Consider the following 24,633-nt stretch of genomic DNA (forward strand, 5'->3'; position numbering starts at 1 on the left):
CAGAAAGAGCACCAGGATGCAGGGTTCACCAGCCCTGCAATTGCTTTACCTGTGCATGAAGCTTCAGCGAAGTTCCCAACTTCTATGAGCCTATTTCCCCACCTGGAAAACAGAGATCTAATTGCCAAGAAGTCCAAATTCTTTGCATTGCATTCAAAGCCCTTCCTGGTCTGGCTCCTTTCACAGCCTTACCTCTATTTGCTACCCCATGGTCGGTTCCCTAAACCCTTCCCCTCACTCATGCTTTCTTTCTTAGGCTGCCAGGGCTGTGCATGTGGAATGATCCCGTGAAATGCCTGCAGGGCCCCCTTACCCTAAATATGCCTTCTTTCCTTCCCCCAGGGAAAAGGAATCCCCTCTCTCTTCTCTCCTCTTCATTCGCATGCACCTCTCCTAGAGCCTTTCTGTTTTGCAATTGCAATGATTTGTGTACAAGCCTTTTCCTTTATTAGATATTGAGTGGTCCCCTTGAGGATCAAATGGTCTCTCTTCCTTTTTATATTCCTGAGCTCTACCACAGAACCAGCACGGAATCAGTGCTTCATGAAATGCCTGAATGTACAGTACTGGGCAAGCTCAAAAGAGACAACTGATCAGCAAACACTGTGTAAACTATAAAGTGCTGTGCACTTGTAAAGGGCAACAATCATATCATGCTGCACTCCACCCCCAATTCTACCCTTTGTATGTTATCATAACGCCTTTTCCTGTCTGCCAAGTTCAGTATCCTGAATTCTGGGCTCATTGCAACCCCTCAAGTGCTTAACATCTATCACTAAGATATTACTGTTCCTTTTTCTTTTTTACTTAATCCCTTTACCTTTTTCACCAGCCCTCCACCCCTCTCCCTTCTGACAGCTACCAGTCTAATCTCTGTACTTATGAGTCTGTTTCTATTTTGCCTATTTATTTTGTTCATTAGATTCCACATAAAGTAAAATAATGTGATAGCTGTCTTTCTTTGACAGGATTATTTCACTTAGCATAATATTCTTTAGGTCCATTCATGCTGTGGAAAAGGTAAGATTTCTTTCTTTTTTACAGGTGAAAAGTATTCCATTGTGTAAATGTCCCATAGCTTTTTTATTACTCATCTACTGATGGGCATTTGGGCGTGTTCCAAATCTTGGCTATTGTAAATAACTCTGCAATGAATATAGGGGTGCATATATTCTTTCAAAGTAGTGTTTTGGGTTTCTTTTGATGTATTCCCAGAATTGGAATAGATGGGTCATAAGGCAGTTTTATTTTTTGAGGGGACTGCATGCTGCTTTCCACAGTGGCTGCACCAATCTGCATTTCCACCAACAGTGCACAAGGGTTTTTCTTTACTCCACAGCCTACCCAACACTCGTTATTTGTTGATTTGTTGATGATAGATATTCTGACTGACTTGAGGTGATATCTCAGGGGGTTTTCATTTGCATTTCTCTGATGACTAATGATATTGTGCATATTTTCAATGTCTGTTGGCCATCTGTATGTCTTCTTTGGAGAAGGCTCTCTTCAGGTCCTTTGTCGATTTTTCAATTAGATTGCTTGTTTTTGGTGTTGAGTTGTATAATTTCTTTATAAATTTTGGATATTAATCTCTTATCAGATGTATCACTGGCAAATATATTCTCCCATTCAGTGGGAGTATTTTCATTTTGTTGATGGTTTCATTTGCTGTGCAAAACTATTTATTTTTTATGTAGTTCCATTTGTTTATTTTTTTTGTTTCCCTTGCCTGTGGCAATATATTAGAAAAAACATATTGCTACAAGAAATGTCTGAGATTTCACTGCCTACGTTTTCTTCTAAGACTTTTATGGTTTCAAGTCTAACATTTATGTCTTTAATCCATTTTGAATGTATTCTTTTAAAAATATTTTTATTGATTTCAGCAAGGAAAGGAGAGGGAGAGAGAGAAATAAAAACATCAATGATAAGAATCATTGATCATCTGTCTCCTACATGCCCTCCCCCCCATGCCACACTGGGAATCAAGCCTGCAACTTGGGCATGTGCCCTGTCTGGGAATCAAAACATGACCTCCTGGTTCATAGGTTGATGCTCAACCACTGAGCCATGCCAGTCAGGCTTGAGTGTATTCTTGTGCATGGTGTAAGAATGTGGTCTACTTTCTTTCTTTCTTTTTTCCTTTTCCTTTTCTTTTTTTTTTTCTTTTTTGCACATATCTGTCCAATTTTCCCAACGCCATTTATTAAATAGACTATTTTTACCCCATTGCATGTTTTTGCCTCCTTTGTCAAATACTAATTGACTAGAGGCCCAGTACACAAATTCATGCATGTGTGGGGTCCAGTCAGCCTGCCTGATCTGGGCTAATTGGGTCAGGCTGGCCAGGGGAATGGCCGTGGGTGGTTGGTGGGCCAGCCCAGCCCCTGGTCAGGGTTGGGGGGTGTGGCTGATCGGGGGTGAGGGCAGCTGGGGGAAGGGGCCCCAGGCAGTTGGCTGGCTGGCCCCACCCCTGGTTGAACTCCCAGTCGAACTACTGGGACAATTTGCATATTAGCCTTTTATTATATAGGATTATTTCTGGGTTCTGTATTTTGTTCCATTGATCTATATGTCAGTTTTACTGCTAGTACCATGCTGTTTTATAACTGTGGCCTTGTAGTATTGTTTAATAGCAGGTAGCATGATTCCTCCAACTTTATTCTTCTTCCTCAAGATTGCTGTGGCAATTCAGGGTCTTCTGTAGTTCCAAATAATTTTTTGGAGTATTTGTTTTAGTTCTGTGAAATATGCCATTGATATCTTGATAGGAGTTGCATTGAATTTATAGATTCCTTTGAATAGTATGGGTATTTTAATTATGTTAATTCTTCCTATTTATGAACATGGTATTTATGCTTCCGCTTATTTGCATCTTCTTCAATTTCTTTCTTTAGTGTCTTATAATTTTCTTATTATAGGTCTTTTACATTCTTGGTTTAATTTATTCCTATGTGGGGTTTTTATTGTTATTTTTTATGTAATTGTGAATGGGATTGTTTTCTTAGTTTCCCTTTCTAATAATTTATTATTAGTGTATAAAACTGCAATTGATATTTGGATATTTACTTTGTATCCTGCTACTTTATTGAATTCATTTATCAGTTCTAGTAGTTTTTTGGTGGAATCTTTAGGGTTATCTATATACAGTATCATGTCATCTATAAATAATGACAGTTTTATTTCTTTCCTTCCAATTTGAATGCCTTTTATCTTTTATTCTTTCTTATATATTTTATTGATTTTTTACAGAGAGGAAAGGAGAGGGATAGAGAGTTAGAAACATCGATGAGAGAGAAACATCAATCAGCTGCCTCCTGCACACTCCCTACTGGGGATGTGCCCGCAACCAAGGTACATGCCCTTGACCAGAATCGAACCTCAGACCCTTGAGTCTGCAGGCCAACGCTCTATCCACTGAGCCAAACCGGTCAGGGCTATCTTTTATTCTTGTCTGATTGTTGTTGCTAGGACTTCCAGTATTATCCTATATAATAAAAGCTAATATGCAAATTGACCGAATGGTGGAACGACCTGTCTCTATGATGCACACTGAACACCAGGGGGCAGATGCTCAATGCAGGAGTTGCCCCTTGGTGGTCAGTGTGTTCCCACAGGGGGAGCACCGCTCAGCCAGAAACCAGGCTCACGGCTGGCTAGGGCAGCAGTGGTGGCGGGAGCCTCTCCTGCCTTTGCGGCAGTGCTAAGGATGTCCAACTGATGTCTTAGGCCCGCTCCCCTTCAATTAGACATCCTCTGAGGGCTCCCAGACTGTGAGAGGGTGCAGTCCAGGCTGAGGGACCTCCCTGAGTACATGGATTTCATGCACCAGGCCCCTAGTCTTATATATTAAAGAGGTATTATGCAAATTAACTATCACACCATTACCAGATGACAGCACCCACAGTGGGGGCCGGGCTAGCTGCTCTGCATACCTGCCACCAGAGTCCTTTCAGCTCTGCTGGGGCCTCAGGTCCTCCTGCACCCGCCACTGACTGAGGTTCAGGCAAGCTGTGCATGGCAGCTGCCCAGCCACCCAGGGCCAGCCTGTGGCACAGGGCCGGCCTGAAGTGCAGGTAACCAGGGCTGGCTGAGGCTTGTGCTGCTAGTAGTGACAGCAGCAGAGGTGTGATGGGGGTGTCACCTTCCCCTGATCTCCGGGTCGCCTTCTGTCCGTGAGGGCTCCCGGACTGTGAGAGCGTGCAGGCTGGGCTGAGGAACCCCCCATATCCAGTGCATGAATTTTCATGCACCGGTCCTGTAGTGTTGCATAAGAGTGGTGAAAGCAGATATCCCTGTCTTGTACCTAATCTTAAGGAAAATGCTTGTAGTTTTTGCCCATTGAGTATGATGTTTTCTGTGGGTTTGTTATATATGGCCTTTGTTACATTAAGATGTATTCCCTCTATTCCTATTTTGCTGAGAGTTTTTATCATAAGTGGGTATGGGATTTTATAAAATGTTTTATCTGTGTCTATTAATATGATTGTGTGGTTTTCATCCTTCATTTTGCTTATGTGGTGTATGATATTTCTTGATTTGCACATATTGTACCAACATTGCATCTCCAGAATAAATCCCACTTCATCATGGTATATGATCTTTTTAATGTATATATGGATTCAGTTTGCTAATATTTTTTGAGGATTTTAACATCTATGTTCATCATTAATATTGGCCTGTAATATTCTTTATTCAAAGTGTCTTTATCTGGTTTTGAATTAGGATAATGCTGGACTCATAAAATGAATTTGGCAGTTTTTCCTCTTGAATTTTTTTGAATAATTTGAGAAGGATAAGTGTTAGTTCTTTGAATGTTTGATAAAATTCACCTGTGAAGCCATTTGGTCCAAGAATTTTGTTTGTTGGAAGTTTTTTTTATTATTATTGTTTTAATTTCATTAGTTGCAATATGCCTATTCCGGTTTTCTGATTCTTCCTGATTCAGTTTTGGAAGTTTGTATGTTTCTAGGAATTTGTCCATTTAATCCATATTGTCCACTTTATTGGCATATAGTTGTTTCTAATATCCTATCTAATAAAAGAGAAACATAGTACCTGCTGGCTTAGGCCTGCTCCTGGGTGGCAGAGGGCAGGCCCACTCCCTAGGTGCAGCCCCTGGTTGGGCTCAGAGCAGGGCCGATTGGGGAGTTGGGGCGCCGCCCCCTGTCATGCACAGAGCAGGGAGATTGGGAGGTTGTGATGTCACCCTCAGTCACGCTCAGGGTAGGGCCAATTGGGGGGTTGGGGCACCGCCCCCTGTCACACTCAAGGCAGGGTCGATGGGGAGGTTGCGGTGCCCCCCCCTTTCATGCACAGAGCAGGGTCAATCAGGGGTTTGGGGAACTCCCCCTGTCACTCACAGAGCAGGGCCCATCAGGGGGGTTTGGGCGCTGCCCCCTGTCACGCTGATCCCGGTGCTGGGAGGTATATTACCCTTTAACTAAATAGGGTAGAGGCCTGGTGCATGGGGGGGGCCAGCTGGTTTGCCCTGAAGGGTGTCCTGGATCAGGGTGGGGGTCCCCACTGGGGTGCCTGGCCAGCCTGGTTGAGGGGATGATGGCTATTTGCAGCTGGTCACACACCCTTCAGGGTGGGGGTCTCCACTGGGGTGCCTGGCCAGTCTGGGTGAGGGGCTGAGGGCTGTTTTCAGGCTGGGGGTGACTGAAGCTGAAGCTCCCAACCACTCCTTTTTTTCTTTTTTTTATTTTGGGCCAGCTTTAGCTCTGAGGCTTGGCTCCAGCTCTTAGGCCTCGGCTGCTGAAAGCAGATACCTGGTTTGTTTGGGTTCTATAATCGAAACACTGTTTCAACTCCAGCTCTGATGATAGTGGGTGGTGAAAGCAGGTTTCTGGGGTTTTGTTTAGCTTCTATATTTGTAACAATGTTTCAAACTGCAAGCTCAGAGGCCGGCAAGGCAGGCGGGGAATGTTGGAGTCCTCCCTCACTGAAGCAAGCAAGCCTCATGTTAGTTTCTAGCTGCCTGGCTGCCGGCCACCATCTTGGCTGGCAGTTAATTTGCATGTTGCTCTAATTAGCCAATATTTCTCTTTTATTAGATAGATTAGTTGGTATACAATCCTATATGGGTTATATTAGTTTTGGGTGTACGATATAGTGATTTGACATGTTAACACCTTACAATGTGATCATCCCGCTAATTCTAGTGACCATCTGTTACCAGGCAAACTTATCACAAGATTATTGATTATATTCCCCTTCACTTTTTCACCCTTCCTCCACCCTCTCCCACCTGGCAACCATCCCTTTGGTCTCTGAGTTCTATGTTTCTATGAGTTAAAGCAGGACTATTTTTATCCCCCTTTGAGGAAAATGGGGCTCAGTGAGCTCAACTAATTTCTTCAAATCACACAGCTAATCAGTAGAGAACATAGGATTTAAATCCTGGTCTGCCTGATTTAAAGCCCATGTCTTCCTATTAGATCAATTGGGAAGAAGTTTCCAATAACCAAAAAAATGAAAAGTGGCTTTTTAATATCACATGAGTCACACACAGAATCAGGATCATGGCTAAGTCCCTGACTCTTGCCACCAAAGCACTCACACCCACAAAGTTGCCTCCCTAAGGCAGAGTGATGATGGATATAGCAGCATCTCTTGTCAAGCTGACTTCTTATGGGTCTGGGATGTGTCAAGTTCCAAATAAAGAATTTCAGTCTCCACCAGAATAAATCTCTCTGAAATGGGGATTTTTGCAAATTATTGGGTCACTGATTTGCAAGCACAGCACAGTTAGTTACTGTTGTGAAACTCTATTCCCCATGATCCTAGCAACAATTTTAAAACAGAAAAATCTTACTCCAGAATGAAATACCCTGTTCTTGATCTACATACTCATCTTCTCAGAAATTATTGTGGAACAAAGCTCACAGTTGATCATGAGCCATGTTCTAACACTATTTGCCACAGACTCAAATTCAAGATATAAAATGGGTCTGCCTTGGGCTCCATCCAAGAAGTTTAGTTACTTGAATACCAAAAAGGCCTTATTATAATGATTTTTCTCCTAGAAGATGCCTAAGGGCAGACCCTGTAGGAAGCTAGGGTAATAAGTAGAAGGAATCCTGGGCCAGGGGATCTGAGATTAAACTCTGTTCCCAACTCTGGCTCAACTTACTATGAAACCAAAAGCAAGTCAACTGTCTTTGTAGATATTGTTTTTCTCAGCTACAAAATGTAAATAAGGTGCCTCCAAGACCATTTCCAAAGTCAGTAAGAATTAGATAAGTTGAGATGATGGATATGAAAGTGATTTAGGAGTGATAATAAAATATGTCTGAATAAGGGATAACTATTAATAGACAGAGGTTCTTCCATTGGGTTTTTCTTCTGGGTACAGAAGAGGAAAAAAAAAAGCTTTCGTTTCCAGGGTCCTATAATGTTTACTCCATCTCCCATGGCCACTGGCAGATGCACTATAGCTGATCACTTTCCAGGAAACCAAGGGAAAAGTGGGGCTGGTCTTGTTAAACAATTTCTTCAAGAAGCTGGAGAATGGATAAAGGGAGACATTCTCTTACCTCATATTCTCCTACCCTTTTTTTTCTTTAGGTAGAAGGAAGTGTTTGCCAATTCCAGGCTTTGGGAAAGCTCTGTGTGAATTAGGAAGTCATTTCTCTTCTCTGAGCCTCTATTTCCTAATATGTAAAATGAAGAGGTTGAATATAGTGATATTTAAGTTTAGGGATAACAATTTAATTTAATGCCAAAAAGAAATACTTTTGAACGTGATAGCATGTAGTATTAGTAATTGCACCAGGCCGATCACGGCAAATAGGACTGTTTCAGGCAAAATGAAAATATGGGCATTTTATTTAGCTCTGTTTCAACTTGCACTATTAGTAGAAAAACAAAATGACCCTGTGAAAAATAAATTACAGCTCCTTCAGTGTCATCTTGGCCACATTGAAATTTGGTTCTACAGGTTGTTTCTACATTATTCTCATTCACCAAGAGAAAAAGTAGGTTTGCAGTTGTTCATATGGAAAAAGACATGCAGGTTATGATTATTATAATAGCTCTGTTAACTCAAAAGAATGCCACAATGCAGCTGTAAACCTACTTTTGCCCTTCCCTTGTATATAAAAGAGCCTGCATATCATAAAGCATTTCTACATCCTTTATCTCCATGTAACAGCCTTGTGAGGCAAGAATGCAAAGGTGTAAATCCCATCTTAGAGACTTTTTTAAAGGCCTAGAAAAAGTCAAGGACTTGCCCAAAGTCATGGAGCAAAGATAAACAAAGCCATGTCCTAGACCAGTGATGACAAATCTATGACACACGTGTCAGAGATGACATGAGAACTCATTTTTTTGGTTGATTTTTCTTTGCTAAATGGCATTTAAATATATAAAATAAATATTAAAATATAAATTTAATTTTACTAGGGTTGCAAATATCAAAAAATTTCTATATGTGACACGGCCCCAGAGTTAAGTTAGGGTTTTTCAAAATGCTGACACGCCAAGCTTAAAAGGTTTGCCATCACTGTCCTAGACTCTTAGCCCTGTGCTTATTTTATTGGGCCAGATTAGTAAAGAGGGAACTTATTTTGCAAAGACTGGCTTTAGGCCAGCCACCTTTCATCCAAAAAGTTTCTTTTCTATCCATAACAATGACATTCAAAGCATAGAAATTTTTTTGGACCCCCTAAAGCTTGACCAGCAACTTAAAAATCAGATGAGGAAACCAATACCCAGAGAGAATGAGTTTTCCAAGATTACCCATTAAGACCCACAACCAAGTAGAATTTACCCAAATTTCTCCTTTAGCACTCTTTCAATATTCACTAAACACAAACATACATAACATATATCCATTCGCCACCTTTCAAAGACTCTTGAATTACTTTTTTATTTTCTAACATTGAGAAGCCTCAAGCTATTACTTCCTTTCTTTAGCTTAGAGAAGTAAAAGTGGAAAATATTTAAGTCTAAGGCATTGCAATGGCCACTTGTTATTTCTCTTCCTTGAACTTCCAGTGTAGATTAAATTAAATTCAGTTTCTTCATCAGCAAAGCTTCCGTAATTCCAAATGTCTACCAGAGCCCTGAGGAAACAGCCAAAGGGAGCTTGCCACACAGGAATGAGCACTTGGAAAATCTATAATGAACTTAATTTAGGATTAAGTTCAGGTTCAGCTACTCCTTTGCAGCACTATCTTGACCAAGTTATTTCCTCAATCTGGGCCTCTGTTTTGTTTTGTTTTGTTTTAATCTCTGAAATAAAAGAGTTGGATTAGGTAACGTCTAAACATCCTTCCAGCTCTAACAAGTTGTGAGTATACAAAGTGTAGGTGTAGATGTTTTTGAGTGGAGGGCTGATCAAATTCTTTTCTGTTCATTAGTCTCAGAGGAGTCACTGCCCAGGAGAGGTTTTGTCATCACATATTGCTGGTAGATATTTCCTATCCCTTTGCCTTCTTCCCATTTCCCTACTGCTGATTAGCACAAGTAACTACTTGTGCCAGCCAAAAGAAGCAAAAGGCTGGTCACCCTCTCCAGTACACACTAGGGGTGTGGAGTTAGATTAGAGGCATTAGCCAAGTTGCCTTATTGGCTGGATCCTCAAAATTTAATACAGTTCTGGAAAACATTGCTCAAAGCCTAATCATTTATTTCCTAATTTATTGCCTGTGCTGAGATCATCATTGCATATATTTTTCTAAGGAACCATAACTATAAGACAAAATAACAATTCCATGATATGCATTGATGTCACTGTTTGAGTCCAAATGGCCCTGAAGATGGAGGAAAAGAAATATATAGCAATGACTCATTCCTAATACGGAGGGCCAATAGCACAATTTGTGATTCTGAGCTGAAGGTTCAGACACAGGATACCAATTCTGTCAGTCTTCCTTTTATGTGGGACGTGCAGCTGGTTGGAGTTGACTGCTGTGTTTCTGCTTACCCACACCCTCTCTCTTTCTTCTCATATAGAAAGTTCTTATTCAGTGGAAAACCCATCCAAGTATTATGCATAAGATAGACTCTCCCTACATAACCAAAGAGGCAAACCTATGTCTTGGGTCTTGTCCCCATATGAAGATGAAGGCCAGAATGAAGGTGAATATTAGACCAAAGCAAGTCAATCCAATTCCTCTCCATGAATTTTCTGGTTTTAGAGAATTGTTTTTCCCCATTGGGTTTACTTAGTTGATAGAGTGCAAGTCTTAGGTGACTATCCTACTCATACATGGAGAGAACTGGAAAGAAAAAAAACCTATGTTATCGGAGACCCTGCATAAAGTCATGTATAAAGCAAGGCTACAATTCAGCTTTTTTGTTACTGAGCTAATATATTCCCTCTTTGGTTTAGGTTAGTTTAAGTTAGTTTAAAAAGAATCCTGACTCTTGTTAGCTTCTTATTAAAGTCTCCATAGAACCTTTGACTATCAGAGTTGCAAGAACTTTTAATGTGTTCAACTCCATTGTATACATAGAGAGGATCTGTCAAGGTTACCCAAAGAAGTTACAGAACTAGAAGGCAGATTTCTAAATTAATCTAAAATGTCCTTCAGGCCATGGTCGAGTAGCTCAGTTGGTTAGAGTGTTGTCCCTAATACACCAAGTTTGGGGCTTTGATCCCCAGTCAAAACACATAGAAGAATCAACCAATGAATGCATAAATAGGTGGAACAAAAAATTGATGTTTCTCTCTCTCTCAAATAAATAAATAGTCTTTCAGAGGTCACTTAATCCAATTCTCAAAGTTATTTTAACATCAATCCTATAGTGTCAAACAGAGGGGGGAAAAGTCTCAACTTTGAGCATCATTTTTTAAGAGCTGTAGGAGTGCCACAGCCCTGAGCTTCCCAAAAGTGTTGTGTTCATACATCCGTGCCATCCTCTTATTTTTGTTGCACTTTTATTGCTATTATAATTCCAGAATAAAATGCCTAGCTTCAAATGTCATTCAGTTTTCTTGCAAACTGTATGAACTTGGCCAGATTAGTTATAATATTGTGCATCAGTTTCTTCATCTACAAAATAGAGGTGGTAAAAATAGTGCTCACTTTATAGAACTATTATAAGTATTCTCAAAACTCATGTATTTATACCAATGGTTGGAATATAATACTCAATAATTTTTGACTGTTACTACTAGTTTATGATTTTTTAAACACTGAGAGATAAGACAACTAATAGATAAGAAAGTTAAGGACCAGAGAGGATAAAAGACATGCTGAAGTTAACATGGTAGTTAGTAGAAGAACTAAAACCAGGTCCCAAATCACATGATTCTTACTTTAAATTGTGTTCCATAAACCAGTTGATCATTTAAGATTGTGCTTACTCATTCACACATTCATTCTTACATTATTGTTTCATGTGCTCATTAATTCAATGAATATTTCCTGAGAACCATAGGTCCGTATAAGCCCTAGGATATGTCATTTAAATATCTGGGTTCTAGTCCCAACAATCATCACTAATTCACTATTGAGGACTAGGTCAAGTGATTTCTCTTTGGGCACCAGTTTCTTCAATAGACTGGGCAAAATGTCTCCATGGCTCTTTGCATAGCAAGCTCCTATTTGTGTTTTTAGTGTTACATTATTGGAAGATAAAAAGATGCAGTCTTGCTGCATCTAGAGGAACTCATACCACGCCAGAGAAACAAATATACCTGTGATGGATTTGCTTCACCATGCTAGGGTATAACATATGTCACTTAAACAATGTTTCTTGTTAAAAATAAATGTGATGTGACTTCCACATGCAGGGTTGACAGGAAAGTTGATTTCTGGTATATTCTGAAGGCCCTCTCTCACCCCCAGATGAATGACCATGAACAAGAACTTCATATTGAGTTGCACACTGGTGGCCCTTGGGCCCAGTGAAACTTTGTGAAAGTGTTTTGTTTGGTCCATGGTGCTTTTTGAAAAAACTTTAACTCAACTTTCAACAGCTGGGGAGTTTCTCATTAAAACCCAGATTCCTGGCTTCTCTTGAAAAAGCATAAGATCTAAAAAAACTGGACTGGAATTATGAATGACAACTGACATCTTAGAGCTTAACTATTTTCGAGGGGATACATGTCTCCGTAATTAGAGGTGAACAATTGGGTTCATATTGAGGCAGACTGTATGAATTCAAAATGTCCATCATGGCTTTTTTATTATGCACATTTAAAAACATTTATGAGAGGGATGAGAGGGGAAATGAATGTTTTGTAATAACCTGAATATATATATTTTAGATTGAGAACTTTAAGTTTCTGGATTTAATTAGGAATTCATTTTAGGCAAGACAGGGACCAGCATGCTTTGATAATTGATTAGGAGAAATGCTTCAGACCTAGACAAATCACTTATAAATGTTATCTTCATTTCTTCACAGGTCATTTTAGTTGGTGACTCCGGGTCTTACTTTGATGTACTGGTAACCAGACTCTCTATAGAAAGAAGTCTTGATTTGTAGAGTTTGCCAAATTCACTGTGTAAATACTCCCACCATAAATAAATGCAAAAATGGTTTAACAACTGCTCATGACATTTCTGAAATTTTAACAATTGGATCTTGTGAGCCAGTACAAGCAGACTCAACATAGCAGGTCTATCTAATTCTAGAATGTGGGAATATAAAGATTTTGCTACTTTTCTCTCACTTTGATTTCTATGGAGAAGACAGAATAAATATAAAATTTAAGCCATGCCTACCTTCAGAGGCATTTTGGTCTAGGTCAAGAGATAAGAGATAAAGCTAACACTTTTGAAATAATTAGAGGGCCTTTCAAGAAGAATCAGTACCTTATTCAAAATCTCTGTTTGAATGTCCAATAAAAATATCAAATTCACTACATCCAAAATAAGTTTATTGGATTTCCTTCCAAAACTATATTGTATTTCCCCAATCTTCCCATCTCAATAAATAACCTTTCACCCAGTTCTCATGTTAAAAGAGGAGTTACTCTTGATTCCTTCCTATTTCTCACCCCCCTTTTTTAAAATATGATTTTATTGATTTCAGAAAGGAAGAGAGAGAGAGAGAGAGAGAGAGAGAGAGAGAGAGAGAGAGATAGAGAAACATCGATGATGAGAGAGAATCATGGGAATCGAGCCTACCACCTGGGCATGTGCCTGACCAGGAATCAAACTGTGACCTCCTGGTTCATAGATTGATGCTCAACCACTGAGCCACACTAGTTCAACCCCCTTTTTAAATCCAGAAACAAGCCTTGTTTATTCACCTTCAAAATTTATCTTAACTTATCCAAATTCCAGCCTCCTGTTACAATAACCCTAGTCCAGCCCCTTTTACACCCTCTCCCCCAGCCTGGTCTCTAAATCTCTCAGCTCTTCCTCACCATCAATTTCTACCAGTTATTTCTTGTCTCCAGCCCTACACATTTGCCATGATTAGCTCCTTCTCATTCTTCAGATACTTGTTTAAATGTTACATCCTTACAGAAATCTTCTCTGCCTATCGTGTCTAAAGTAACTCTCCCTACCTGACCAGTAATTCCCCATTCCATCAACCTGCCAATTGTCACACCTTGTTTACTTATTTATGGCTTGCCCTTCCTCACACACACAAAATATAAATTCCGTGAGTGTAGAAATCTTTTATGCCTTGTTTTTGCCCTATGTCTTCAACCTAGCACAGTGCTTAACACATAGTAAACATTAACTAAATATTTGTTGAATGAATGAATGAGCAGATGATAAAGGTGACATGAGGAGTTGACATTTCAAAGAGTCCTTTGGTCTCTAATATTTTAGGAGTCTGTGGCTTTAAGAGTGTATTTTTATACCTTCTTATGTTGGTCCAGTTCTTAAAGTAGAGTAGAATTCAGTGGAGAGACAGATAAATGAAGGCACCAACAGTCAGCAGTAGTCTGGGGCGACTCCCTGGAAGAAGTGGAAATATACTAGGCTTTTCCAGCGTTCCGAATTACACAAAAAAAGATCTGTCACCTTATAAAAATTTTCACCCTAATCTTCATTTCAATTGCCAACTACTCTACTTAATGTCAAATGTGATTGTGTTTATGAAAACTTGATGAGCACACTTTTCAGGAACATCTACCTTCTAAACTGCTGTGTTCTTAACTGTGTGTGTGTGTGTGTGTGTGTGTGTGTGTGTGTGTGTGTGTACTCTCGTGTGCACTCAAATATCAGGTTTAATTTGACATAGATCAAGAACATGCAGAATTTGGCCAAAGGCCCATAGACTCGACCCCCCTTGGCTGGTTTGATATCTGAAGGAAGGATCTGTTCCACCCTTCAGAGAAGATCCATTTAGGACAGGAAGTGAGTCATCTGTGTTCCACAGAGGACCCATCACAGGTTGGACTATACTAAATGTGAAACAGATTATACTGGAACAAAATCATGACATATTTGTTCCCTCCCACACTGTGGGACATTTCATAACCCCTTGTTACTTTACCCTGAAACTTTCAGAGCTGAAAAAGTCTTCCGAAATCACCTGTCTGACCCTCTTGTTCTATGTAGAGGGAAACTGAGGTCCAGAGAAGGGTGGTGCTTTGTTCAAGTTTGCACAGCATATTTAGAGCAGAGCCAGTATCAGCTCCCTTTGCCTTAAAGCTCAGTCAAATGTTCTATAGAAACATATATTATGTACAAGCTGAGTTTTTAAAGAGAATACCCATTTTATCCCTTTGTTTAGTCTTTATTAGTAACTTCATGAACTATTTATTGACTTTTTATAATTAAAAAAATAAAATTTTAGTAATTAGTCTCTAGTTATATTGGTCCTAGGACATCCCAAAGGAATCCTGGCTTAAAATGCTAAAAGTCTTCACATAATGAAATATAAGACAATACATACCGATTTATAACAAGAGGTAAATGACATTTTAATGCAAAGTAGAGACTAAGTAATTTTAAAACCAGCAAAAAGAACTGATTCTTCTCATTTCATCTCTGTATTTAAGATTTAGAGATCATCTCTTGCGGTTTTTAGCAACTTAAGTTTGTCTGAGATGTGAAAGCCATAGAAGGATGCATGCCAATCTGCTCATCTGTTACATGCAAAGGATTGGAGACTGGAGAGAGGCTATTAACTTTTAAAAACAGAGAGAGAAATTTGTGTGAGGTTCATCTGTCAATTGATCAGCTGGAGTTTAGAAAGTAATAGGGATTCGAGGCACATACACTTAAATATCATGATGGCTGACAGGTACACAAGAATTATTTGTTCAATGTCTTAACATCTAGTCTGAAAAGATGCTATCAGGCCTACTCAAACTGCAGAAGGAATTAGAAATAAAACCTCACCTTTCTTAGCTCTCCATTCACCCTCCAGGTTCTGACTTTCTCCACAGTCACCATCTCCTACAGTCCTCCAGTGTCAGAGAGAGAGCCTGGAGCCTGGACTCAGGAACCCTACTGCACAGCCGATCACAAACCAGTTTTGGATCCTTAGACCAGTGCTTCTCAAACTTGCAGAGTCTAGGAATCATCTGGATAACTTCCTAAATGTAGATTCCTGGGGCCATTTCCAAAGCATCTACCTCATAGGTCTGAGATGGCACCTAAGAGTCAGCATTTTAACCAGCACTCCTGGTTGGTCCTGATGGTGAAACAAACATCCCAAAACCCTGGCAGCTGGAGGCAAATCTTTCTCTTTTCTTTGGGCCTCAATTTCCCTGTGCCTGGAATGAGGACATTTGACAAGGATCATCTCTGAAATCTCTTCCCAATTCAAACAATAGAGATTTTATCACTTGATATGGCCTGAGTCCCTGCCTTGCTCAGGATTACTTCAGTAGCCCACACGAGCCACATGCTTCAGCATTTAACTGAAATACAGGAGCTCATTCACTCAGAGCTCAGTGTGAAGCATGGAGGGGATCAGGGACTCCCTGCCCTTCCTCTCCGCATCCACAGTGTGCTCTCTGACTTACTTTCCTCTTCACAAATGCAGGTCCCAACCCACTGTCTGTCCTGGGGCAGGAATGTCTAGGAAGTGCCTGGTTCACTAGACCCTATTCCTGCCTCAGACCTGGAACCCATCACATGCCAAGAATGATGCTCCAGATTAATTAAATTGAACTTCACAGGATAAACAAAACCTAAAAAGAGAGTGAGTTCCTTAAAAGATAAAGGATGCAAAGCAGCAGAAGTGGCCCTCCCTTTTTTTTCTTCTTTACATTGTCTAATGATTATATAAAGCAATTATAATTTTTCTTTAACATTTGCAAATCCTCAAAATTGGAGAGCCAACTGCTGTAGGTTGGCCCAACAGAGCTTGATCCAAGCCTCTGGTTCTCCGGGGCACTAGATTACCCAATGCCCACAAGCTATGACTTGTTCTGGCCCTGGCTTCTCCTACCTATAATTATGAGTTCTTCCCCTTTGGGCTCAGGTGTGCTCACCAAGTCTCCCTAAAGTCAAAAGACTTCTGCAATGGCCTAATTGCTTCCACATCTTGACTCTGGACCCTTTCTCTGAAGGCCTCTTAAGTTTTGCATTTTAAGCTTCAAGTGAGTTACTCAACTTTGTTTCTTCATCTTCCTTCAGAAATTATATTCCCATACCCTTTCAGGTGTAGGTGGTAAAGCTGCTTTCCAGACACAACATATATGGCAGGAAAAGAGGGTCCCAGTAGGGAAAACACAGGTTACCAAAAACCCTTAATTTCCTCATTTCTCAGAAACACAGTTGGCATGCCCGTTGACTAAGAGCCACCTGCGGTGTAGGTCAGTAATGATTATTGGCTGATTGAGTACATTCAAGTTTATTCAGTTCCTATTGGCTGAGACCATACACTAGCCTTCCAATACCAAGTGGAAATATTTATGATATGTTGTGTATGAAAAAGATATATTTTAAAGAAATAATTTCATAGAAATTAGGATTAACATGAATCAGCACTGTTAAATGGGAATACACCAGAAATTAATTTCCCTTTGAATTCTTTATGAGGCAAAGAGCTTCTGGTCAACAAGAGATATCCAGTGTTCCAAACTGAACTGACATAAATTGAGACAAAGGCAAAAACAATGATATGTTCATTAGCTTCTATGTCCTTAACATTAGTAAATGGACTATTTCTGTTAGGCTTTTTAAAACACTGCAGAATTTTGAAGATGCACTTTGTCAATTTTGCCCTGAGCATCAATTCCCTTCTTCTGTTCACAGTGCTGCCCACTTGTCCTTTAGCTCCAGGGATTGTTAACTACAATGACCTTTGAGAGATAGCCCAGCACTCTTTTGAAAATGTTGTGGAATAAGTGGGTTTCCATTTTCCCTGGGTTGCTACCAGCCATATTGCCACCACAAGGAGTGTGCCTGAGCATAGGACCAACACAGAAAGAAGAAAAAGTGAGAGTTGGAGAGCAGAAGCTAACAATAGCTCAAGAACCTTGGTTGTCAAACCAGAAGTCAGCTTTACTCCCAGTAATACCCCTTTTTTGTTTTAGCCAATATGAGTTGGGCTTTTGTCACTTGCAACCAAATAATTCTATCTACTCTGCCCTTACCCTCATTGCTACCTTAACAGATCTCCACAGATTCCTGGTTGGGAATCATTAACCAAGCACCACAGAAATCATAGAAATGTATGTGGTGCATCAGTACCATTCAAACTTTTATGTAACTCAAATCTAGTTTTAAATTCCTTCGGGCACTGATTCACATTTATCAAGTACCTGCCATGTACAAAACTCTCCTGGGATCTATGGGAAGCCAAATGGGTTTGCCAGCTCCCACCACTGTCACAGACTGATAGGACCACAAAAAGGAGGGCAGAGGAAGGACAGAATCTTCTGAAAGAAACTTCATATAACAGAAAGCTTCATAAAACAGAGTGCCCAGAGACAGGACTTGAAGGGATTAAGAGAGTCACAGTTGTTTTAGACTAGAACCCAATTTCTGTCTCCTGGTCCAACAGGGGACAGGACTAATGTGGTGTCAGGCCCTGGAGGAGTAGAGCTGCTGCTGTTGGTCCCCCAGGCCCTGCTACTGGATATGTGGGGCCTCATATAGAGACAGGAGCTCAGGCTACCCAGAGAGGTACATTGAAAGAATCATAAGACAAGAGCCACATGCTTATAAATTTACTTTCGAATATCCAGAAATCATAAAACAGTTGGAGATCATAGAATCGCAAAATGTCAAAGTGAACTGGGACCTTGGGCATTAATCAACCTCGTCATTTGAAAGGTAAGAGCCTGGAAAACTGAATATATCAAGGACTTGTCCAAGATCATCCCTGCAGAGTCATTCTCAGGACCCAGGGATTTAGGACTCCAACCAGATGAAAGGAAACATCATCAGTATTTCAATTCTCTCTCCATAGGAGTGAGAGGAGGAGTCTGGAATTGCATTTTGATAAATGCTGTTTTTATCTCTTGCCTTGCTTCATTCAGCATATCCCTTGATTTTAACATAAACTGAGCCTCTCCTGGGTCTGAGTCATGCAAGCCTGGAGGATTTTCATTGGCTTTTTAGCCAATGGCAATTGTTTCATTAAACTTTTAGTGAATAACTGTAAAACCCCTGAAGAAAGTCCTTGCTGGGGATGCACTCTTCCTTGAGCTACCTGTGAGCTCCTAGTGGAATGCGGATGCTGTCATATGATGGCAGTTTGGGGATGTGGTCCCATTGCTTGCAAAACCACTCCACCAGAGTCTCTGTATCATAATAAATGGAAGAAATATTTTCCATAAATGCAAAGGATGGCATAGGGTATGCAATAGGGAGAGCTTTTCCAAAGCACATGAAGGGTCTTAGGGTAGGTGAAGAGAGAGCTGCTTTATTTTTTAAATGATTTTTGCTTTCCCTGGTATAATTTTACCATTCACAACCATTTTCATGTGACTCTTGCAAAAACCTTGTGAAGAAGATGAGACAGTGTTATATTATCACCATTTCTCAGATGAAGTAATTGAGACTCAATTACCATTCTAAGAGTGGCAGAACTGGGGCAGAGAACCCAGCCTGCCCCACTGGTGGTCAGCATTCATTTTACAATATCCCAGGGGTCTCTCTTGTCCACCACCAGTTCTGAATCACTGTTAGGGCTCATGGAGGATGAAAAGTCAAGGGTCTTTGCAAGAGTGACAAGAGAGCTGAGGCAGGTGGTTCCTTTGTCCTTTTCATAAGCCATACTTGACACTCATAGCAAAGCTACTCCTTTTAAAAAACCTCTGATATTACTAACAGGCCTGTCTACAGATAGTGTTATATAATAGAAATTAACAATAGACATTGGAGAATAAATGAATCAATGAATCAATGAACTTGCTCACACATTAGTTTAGTGCACAAATATTGATTGTTTCAGCTGGGCTCTAAAGATGAACCTGAGACCATGTCTAAGATTTGGTCTCTACCCCAGAGGAATACACATTCTAACAGAGGAAAAAACAGACATGCAGACAAATAAATGACCACACAACGTGACAGAAGCCCGGATACAGATAGGTGGATGTACTTTGGAAGCCCAAAGGAGGAGGATGTGACTAAGCGTCCTTCCCGAGTGATCAAACTTGCAACCCTCTGTCAGTATGAGCTTCCCTAGGGCAGCAGGAACCAGCATGACTCATTTTTCCCTTCCTATCAAATATTACACTGGGAACATCAGAAATCACCAGTTAGTGCTTGTTGAATAAATTCTCCCAAAGAAGTCATAAAAGATTCTGCAATGCTGGTTACTTAGACCATGTTATTGAGTCTGCAAAGCCCTTAAGCTACCTGGAAGAAAAGGACCCCCGCCATCATAGCCTTCCCTGGGATCTGTGCTCAGTATCAGCTGCCCCTCTCTCACCTGTCACAGTTATCTTAAAAGGTGGATGAGTCCCTAGCTGGTTTGGGTCAGTGAATAGAGCATCAGCCTATGGACTGAAGGGTCTTGAAGGGGCACATGCCTGGGTTGAAGGCTCGATCTCCAATAGGGGGCATGCTGAAGCCAGCCGATCCATGGTTCTCTCTCATCATTGATGTTTCTATGTTTCTCCGTTTCCCTTCCTCTCTGAAATCAATAAAAATATATTTTTTAAAAAGAAATTATGGGGGGCAGGGAAGGGAGTTGGAGTGAGATCAGGCACAGGGAACATCACAGTCATGGTAGCTCTATTCATTAATCGGTGCTAGAACACCTCACTTTGAACAAGGAAGATAAAAGAATAAAATAATGCCTCACACAGCCATATAACCTGATAATACAACCTCCATTTTTCCATTAAAATAACTGAGAGCTATAGTCCTGTACTTTGGCTGATAAAGAGATCACAGGAAACAAAGCTATTAATTTTTTTTATCTCTGCTGTGCAATAGCGCATTTGAGTAAAGACAATATGTCCAAGGGAGAGAAATACTTTTTCTGGCAGTGGAAGTTGGATACAAATTTTTTTTCTCCTCCCACCTTTCATTTCTCACACCTTTTGTTGTTGTTGTTGTTGTTGTTGTTTGTTTGTTTGTAATATATTTCATTGATTTTTTACAGAGAGGAAGGGAGAGGGATTGAGAGTTAGAAACATCAATCAGCTGCCTCCTGCACACCCCCTACTGAGGATGTGCCCTCAACCAAGGTACATGCCATTGACTGGAATTGAACCTGGGACCCTTGGTTAGGGCCTGTAGTTCTTTTTCTTTGCCATATCTTTATCTGGATTGGGAATTAGGATAATGCTGGCTTTGTAAAATGAGCTTGGAAGTGTTGTATACGCTTGGATTCGGTGAATCGGTGTGAGGGGTATAGTGGTTAGTTCTTGGACTGTCTGGTAAAACTGTTTCGGTAAGCCACCTGGACCAGACCTTTTATTTCCTGGGATTTTTTTTCTTTTTTTTGTTTTAATGACTTCTTCAATTTCATTAGTACTTACTGGTCTTTTCGGGTTTTCTGATTCTTCCTGAATGAGTTTGGAAGGTTGTATTTTTCTAAGAATATGGGCATCTTGTCCAGGTTGTCCTGTTTGTTGGAATAATGTCCCTCATACACCAAGGCCCACACAGGGATCTCATGCCTCCAGGCCAGATTTCCTGTTTCCTCAGCACAGAATGCCCTTCCTTCTTTTCTCCCAGCCTCCAACCTCCAATTGCTCCTCCTACTTGATTCTCCCAAGACATCACCTCCTCCTCCAGGAAGCCCTCCAGGATGCCCCCCCCAGTGTAGTCTGCGATCTTCTGGAGGTGCGTGGGACAGAGGGGGAGCGGGGGAAGCGGGGGAGGTGTCTAACACCATTGACTCGCCCATTTAGGTGTCCCCCCAGCTGGGGCCAAGCCGGGGGACCCGGAGAGATGAAGGGGGAGTAAGGACGGAAGGCCGTGGGGAACCCTGGCCCGGAGGGAAGCGCGGTCCAGCGGGTCCATCGCTAGGCGCGCCCGCAGGGAGTGCCGGGCCCGTGGGGGACGGGACTCAGGGTCCCGGCCCGCAAATGCCCGCGGGGACCCCGCACTCCCTGCGTCCTCCTCCCGGCGTGTGGGAAAGGGGGAGAGGCACGAGGAGGATGCCCAGTCGCCCCCCCCCTCCCCTCGGAGACCCTGGGATCTTCCACGTCCTCAGCCCCCAGACCCTCACCGCACCCCCGCGCACTTGTGGGCGGGCAGATTTGGAGCCTCCGGACCCGCCCGCCTCTTCCCCGCCCAGGGCCCGGGCGGGAAGGAGCCTACAACCGAGGTATGTGTCCTTGTCCAGAATTGAACCTGGGACCTTTCAGTCCAGAGGCTGACACTCTATCCACTGAGATAAACCAGTTAGGGCTCTCACACCTTGTTTATCCACTAACCTCTAAGGATTTATAATCGCAGATGTATTAAACCCAATGGATCTGGCTATGCTATCACCATTATGTAATATTGTAAATCTCTCTCCACCTCCTTACTCTACCGCCATCCTTGGAGGACTTGGTACAGATATTTAGAATACATTTAAAGGAACTTGAACCAGTTAATTGCCTCTCTAGTCCTCCATATTTCCATCTTTAAAATGAGAAGTTGGGCAGTTGGTTCTCATAATCACATCCAGCTTCAATACTCCAGGATTCCATGACTAAAGGGGACACAGAGAAGGTTGGTTTTGATGACAAGGGCAGTCTTTCTAAGCCTAAGGGTTGCCAGATAATAGTTGACCCAAACAACCATCACTGATGCTCTGGGCCTAGGCCTTAGTGGGCCCACCCCGCACCTTCCCCACAAAGCAAGAAGTCCATTGGGCCCATGAACTTGTATACCAGAGCAGCTCATAGTCCCAGGGTGCACACGCTAGGACTGGGGCTTGGTCCAGAGGTGGGAGGTAGAATTGATGTTCTGCCTCCATATCCCACTCCTCCCCACCTTCCAGAATACTTGGGAAGAAGAGTGGGACCCTAAGTGGTGATGCTTTTCCTAAGAATGAGCTGTCACTGCAAAAGCCTCCAGGCAAACCCAGGCTCCTTCCCAAGCTTGCCTCAGGCCTCCCCTCTGGAGGAGTTTGATTTTATATTTTAAATGTGAATCTTAGCACTTCTTCCACTTGCTTCAAATAAAGCTATCTCAGAATTGGCTTCCTTATCATTGATACCCTAGCTCTTTCTACAAAAACAAAAACAAAAAACCGGAGAAGGCTTATAGTAAAAACACCAGATGGCTAAATATACAGACCTGCCACTGTAAGAAAGAAAGGAGATAATCATGCCAGGAATCTCAGATACGATTTTTACTAAACATGAGAATAACACAGCACCCAGTCTCCTGACTGCCAAAGCTAAAATAGAAGAGTGGTGAGTTACTTGCCTTTTATTATGTGATTGAAAGTACAATACCTATTCTTCAGAGTAGACAATCTTCTACTTGGCAGAAAAGTTGAGGGAGAGTTTTATCTCCCTCATTCTTATATAGGAGACACTATGTAACACAACGAACCATATCTTCAACAGCGATTTTTCAGGCAATACAGAATCATCCTTCACAAAGCCATTTATAATATTGACACTTGATACAATCTGAGGACACAATATTTTTTAAAAGTTGTGAAGTTATTGCTACAAGTCCCTAAGCCAGTGGTTCTCAACCTTCTGGCCCTTTAAATACAGTTCCTCTTGTTGTGACCCAACCATAAAATTGTTTCCGTTGCTACTTCATAACTGTAATGTTGCTACTGTTATGAACCATAATGTAAATATCTGATATGCAGGATGGTTTTAGGCGACCCCTGTGAAAAGGTCATTCGACCACCAAAAGGGTCGCGACCCACAGGTTGAGAACCGCTGCAATACCACCTAAGTGACCAAAATTGATGTAAAACTATAACTGAGAAAAATCAAAGGAATTGACCATTTAGACCAACACTTCTCAACCTTCTCCGCCAAGTATTCCTAACAGCATCCAATGGCAGAGAAAGTGAAATTTTACCCTGTGGGATTTGGAGGTGCAGGAACAACCATGCCCCTCCACTTCTGGGGCAAGGTGAAATTTATTTTTTAAATCTATTCGATTTTACCTTGCTGTTTTATAATTCATTTGTGCTTATTTTAATATAAAAGTACTTTTCCCAAAATCTTTGTTAAAGTTGATATCACTACAGCTTTGAATATTCCCTGACATGATCAAATATCCCAGATGTTTAGGAAACCATGACTGGCTAGATTGTCTCTTATTTGTTCTTTTTTACCAAAATGATAAAGCAGTTGTTACCCATTTTCATGAATGGGGAAAGTGAAAAGCAGAGAGATTTAGTAATTTTCCCAGTAGCACATGGCATATATAATACATAATAATAATATATAATACTAATGGAATCCTGATCTCCTGACTATAAGGTCACATCTTTTTTTGCCCCTCCATAATGTTAATTTCAGCATTTAGGAGATAATAAAAAGATGGACTGGATTTCCAGCTAAGGTTTCTGATGTTCTGTGACTAAAGCACTATGCCTACTAAGTCTATGAGGCGACAGCACCAGGCTGCCAGTGTCCTCAGATATTTCACTCTGGCATTGATAAACGTCTCCTGATGGATTGACAGATTCTTCCAGAGGATAATGAGTCACACCATGCTCAAATTTTTCTCTATAATCAGCTTATGTGTCATCAGCATCATGAGCCTGGGGCAGGAAAGAAGAGTCCTTTCTCCCAGGACTCCCCAGCAGGTGTCTCAAACCCTTTCAACAGTGATGGTAAATCATCTTTTCCCCAGGAGACAGGTCACTGATCCTGAAAGCTGCATGATGCAATGAGGAGGCTGGAAGGCCAGAGGTCTGGAGACCTGAATCCTGATCCTGATTTTGCCACCAGATGGTTGTGGGAAAAACCACTTAACCCATTGGTGCCAGGTGTGCCAGGATATGATAATTAGAAACAGTGAGATAATGTCTGGGAAGCCCTTTGAGCTCCTCAGAAGCAAGAAGCTAATAATACCTTCCAAGTCCACATCAGCCAAGGATACCACAGTTAAGGTTCCTACGGAAACCTCCTCTCTTCCTGCACATGGAAGGCCTGGCTGATCCTGTCGCATCTCATCCAGCTGAAATTCCCAAGCTTTGGAGGATGTCAGGGGAGTTGACCATCTGGTTAAAGAGAAGGAATGTTGTTGAAAAGGAAGACTTAGATCCTAAAAGTCACAAACCTCTGCAGCTGAAAAGAATATTAGCAATTTAGCCCACACTTTTCATTTAGAGAAAGAAAAGCTGAGTCCAGAAAGCATTGTGAATAACTCACAT

The 24,633-nt window shown here is 41.2% G+C and overlaps 1 long non-coding RNA gene across 1 annotated transcript; it reads left to right on the forward strand.

Annotated features, from left to right (window-relative positions):
- Positions 1-9,967: 9,967 nt before the first annotated feature.
- Positions 9,968-12,506, forward strand: LOC107183419. Its single transcript, XR_001514213.1, has 2 exons — positions 9,968-10,089; positions 12,367-12,506. It is a non-coding gene; the product is annotated as an uncharacterized LOC107183419 (long non-coding RNA).
- Positions 12,507-24,633: the final 12,127 nt, after the last annotated feature.

This window comes from Myotis davidii, unplaced genomic scaffold, assembly GCF_000327345.1.
Source record: "Myotis davidii unplaced genomic scaffold, ASM32734v1 scaffold41, whole genome shotgun sequence".
Classification (NCBI taxonomy): Eukaryota; Metazoa; Chordata; class Mammalia; order Chiroptera; family Vespertilionidae; genus Myotis; species Myotis davidii.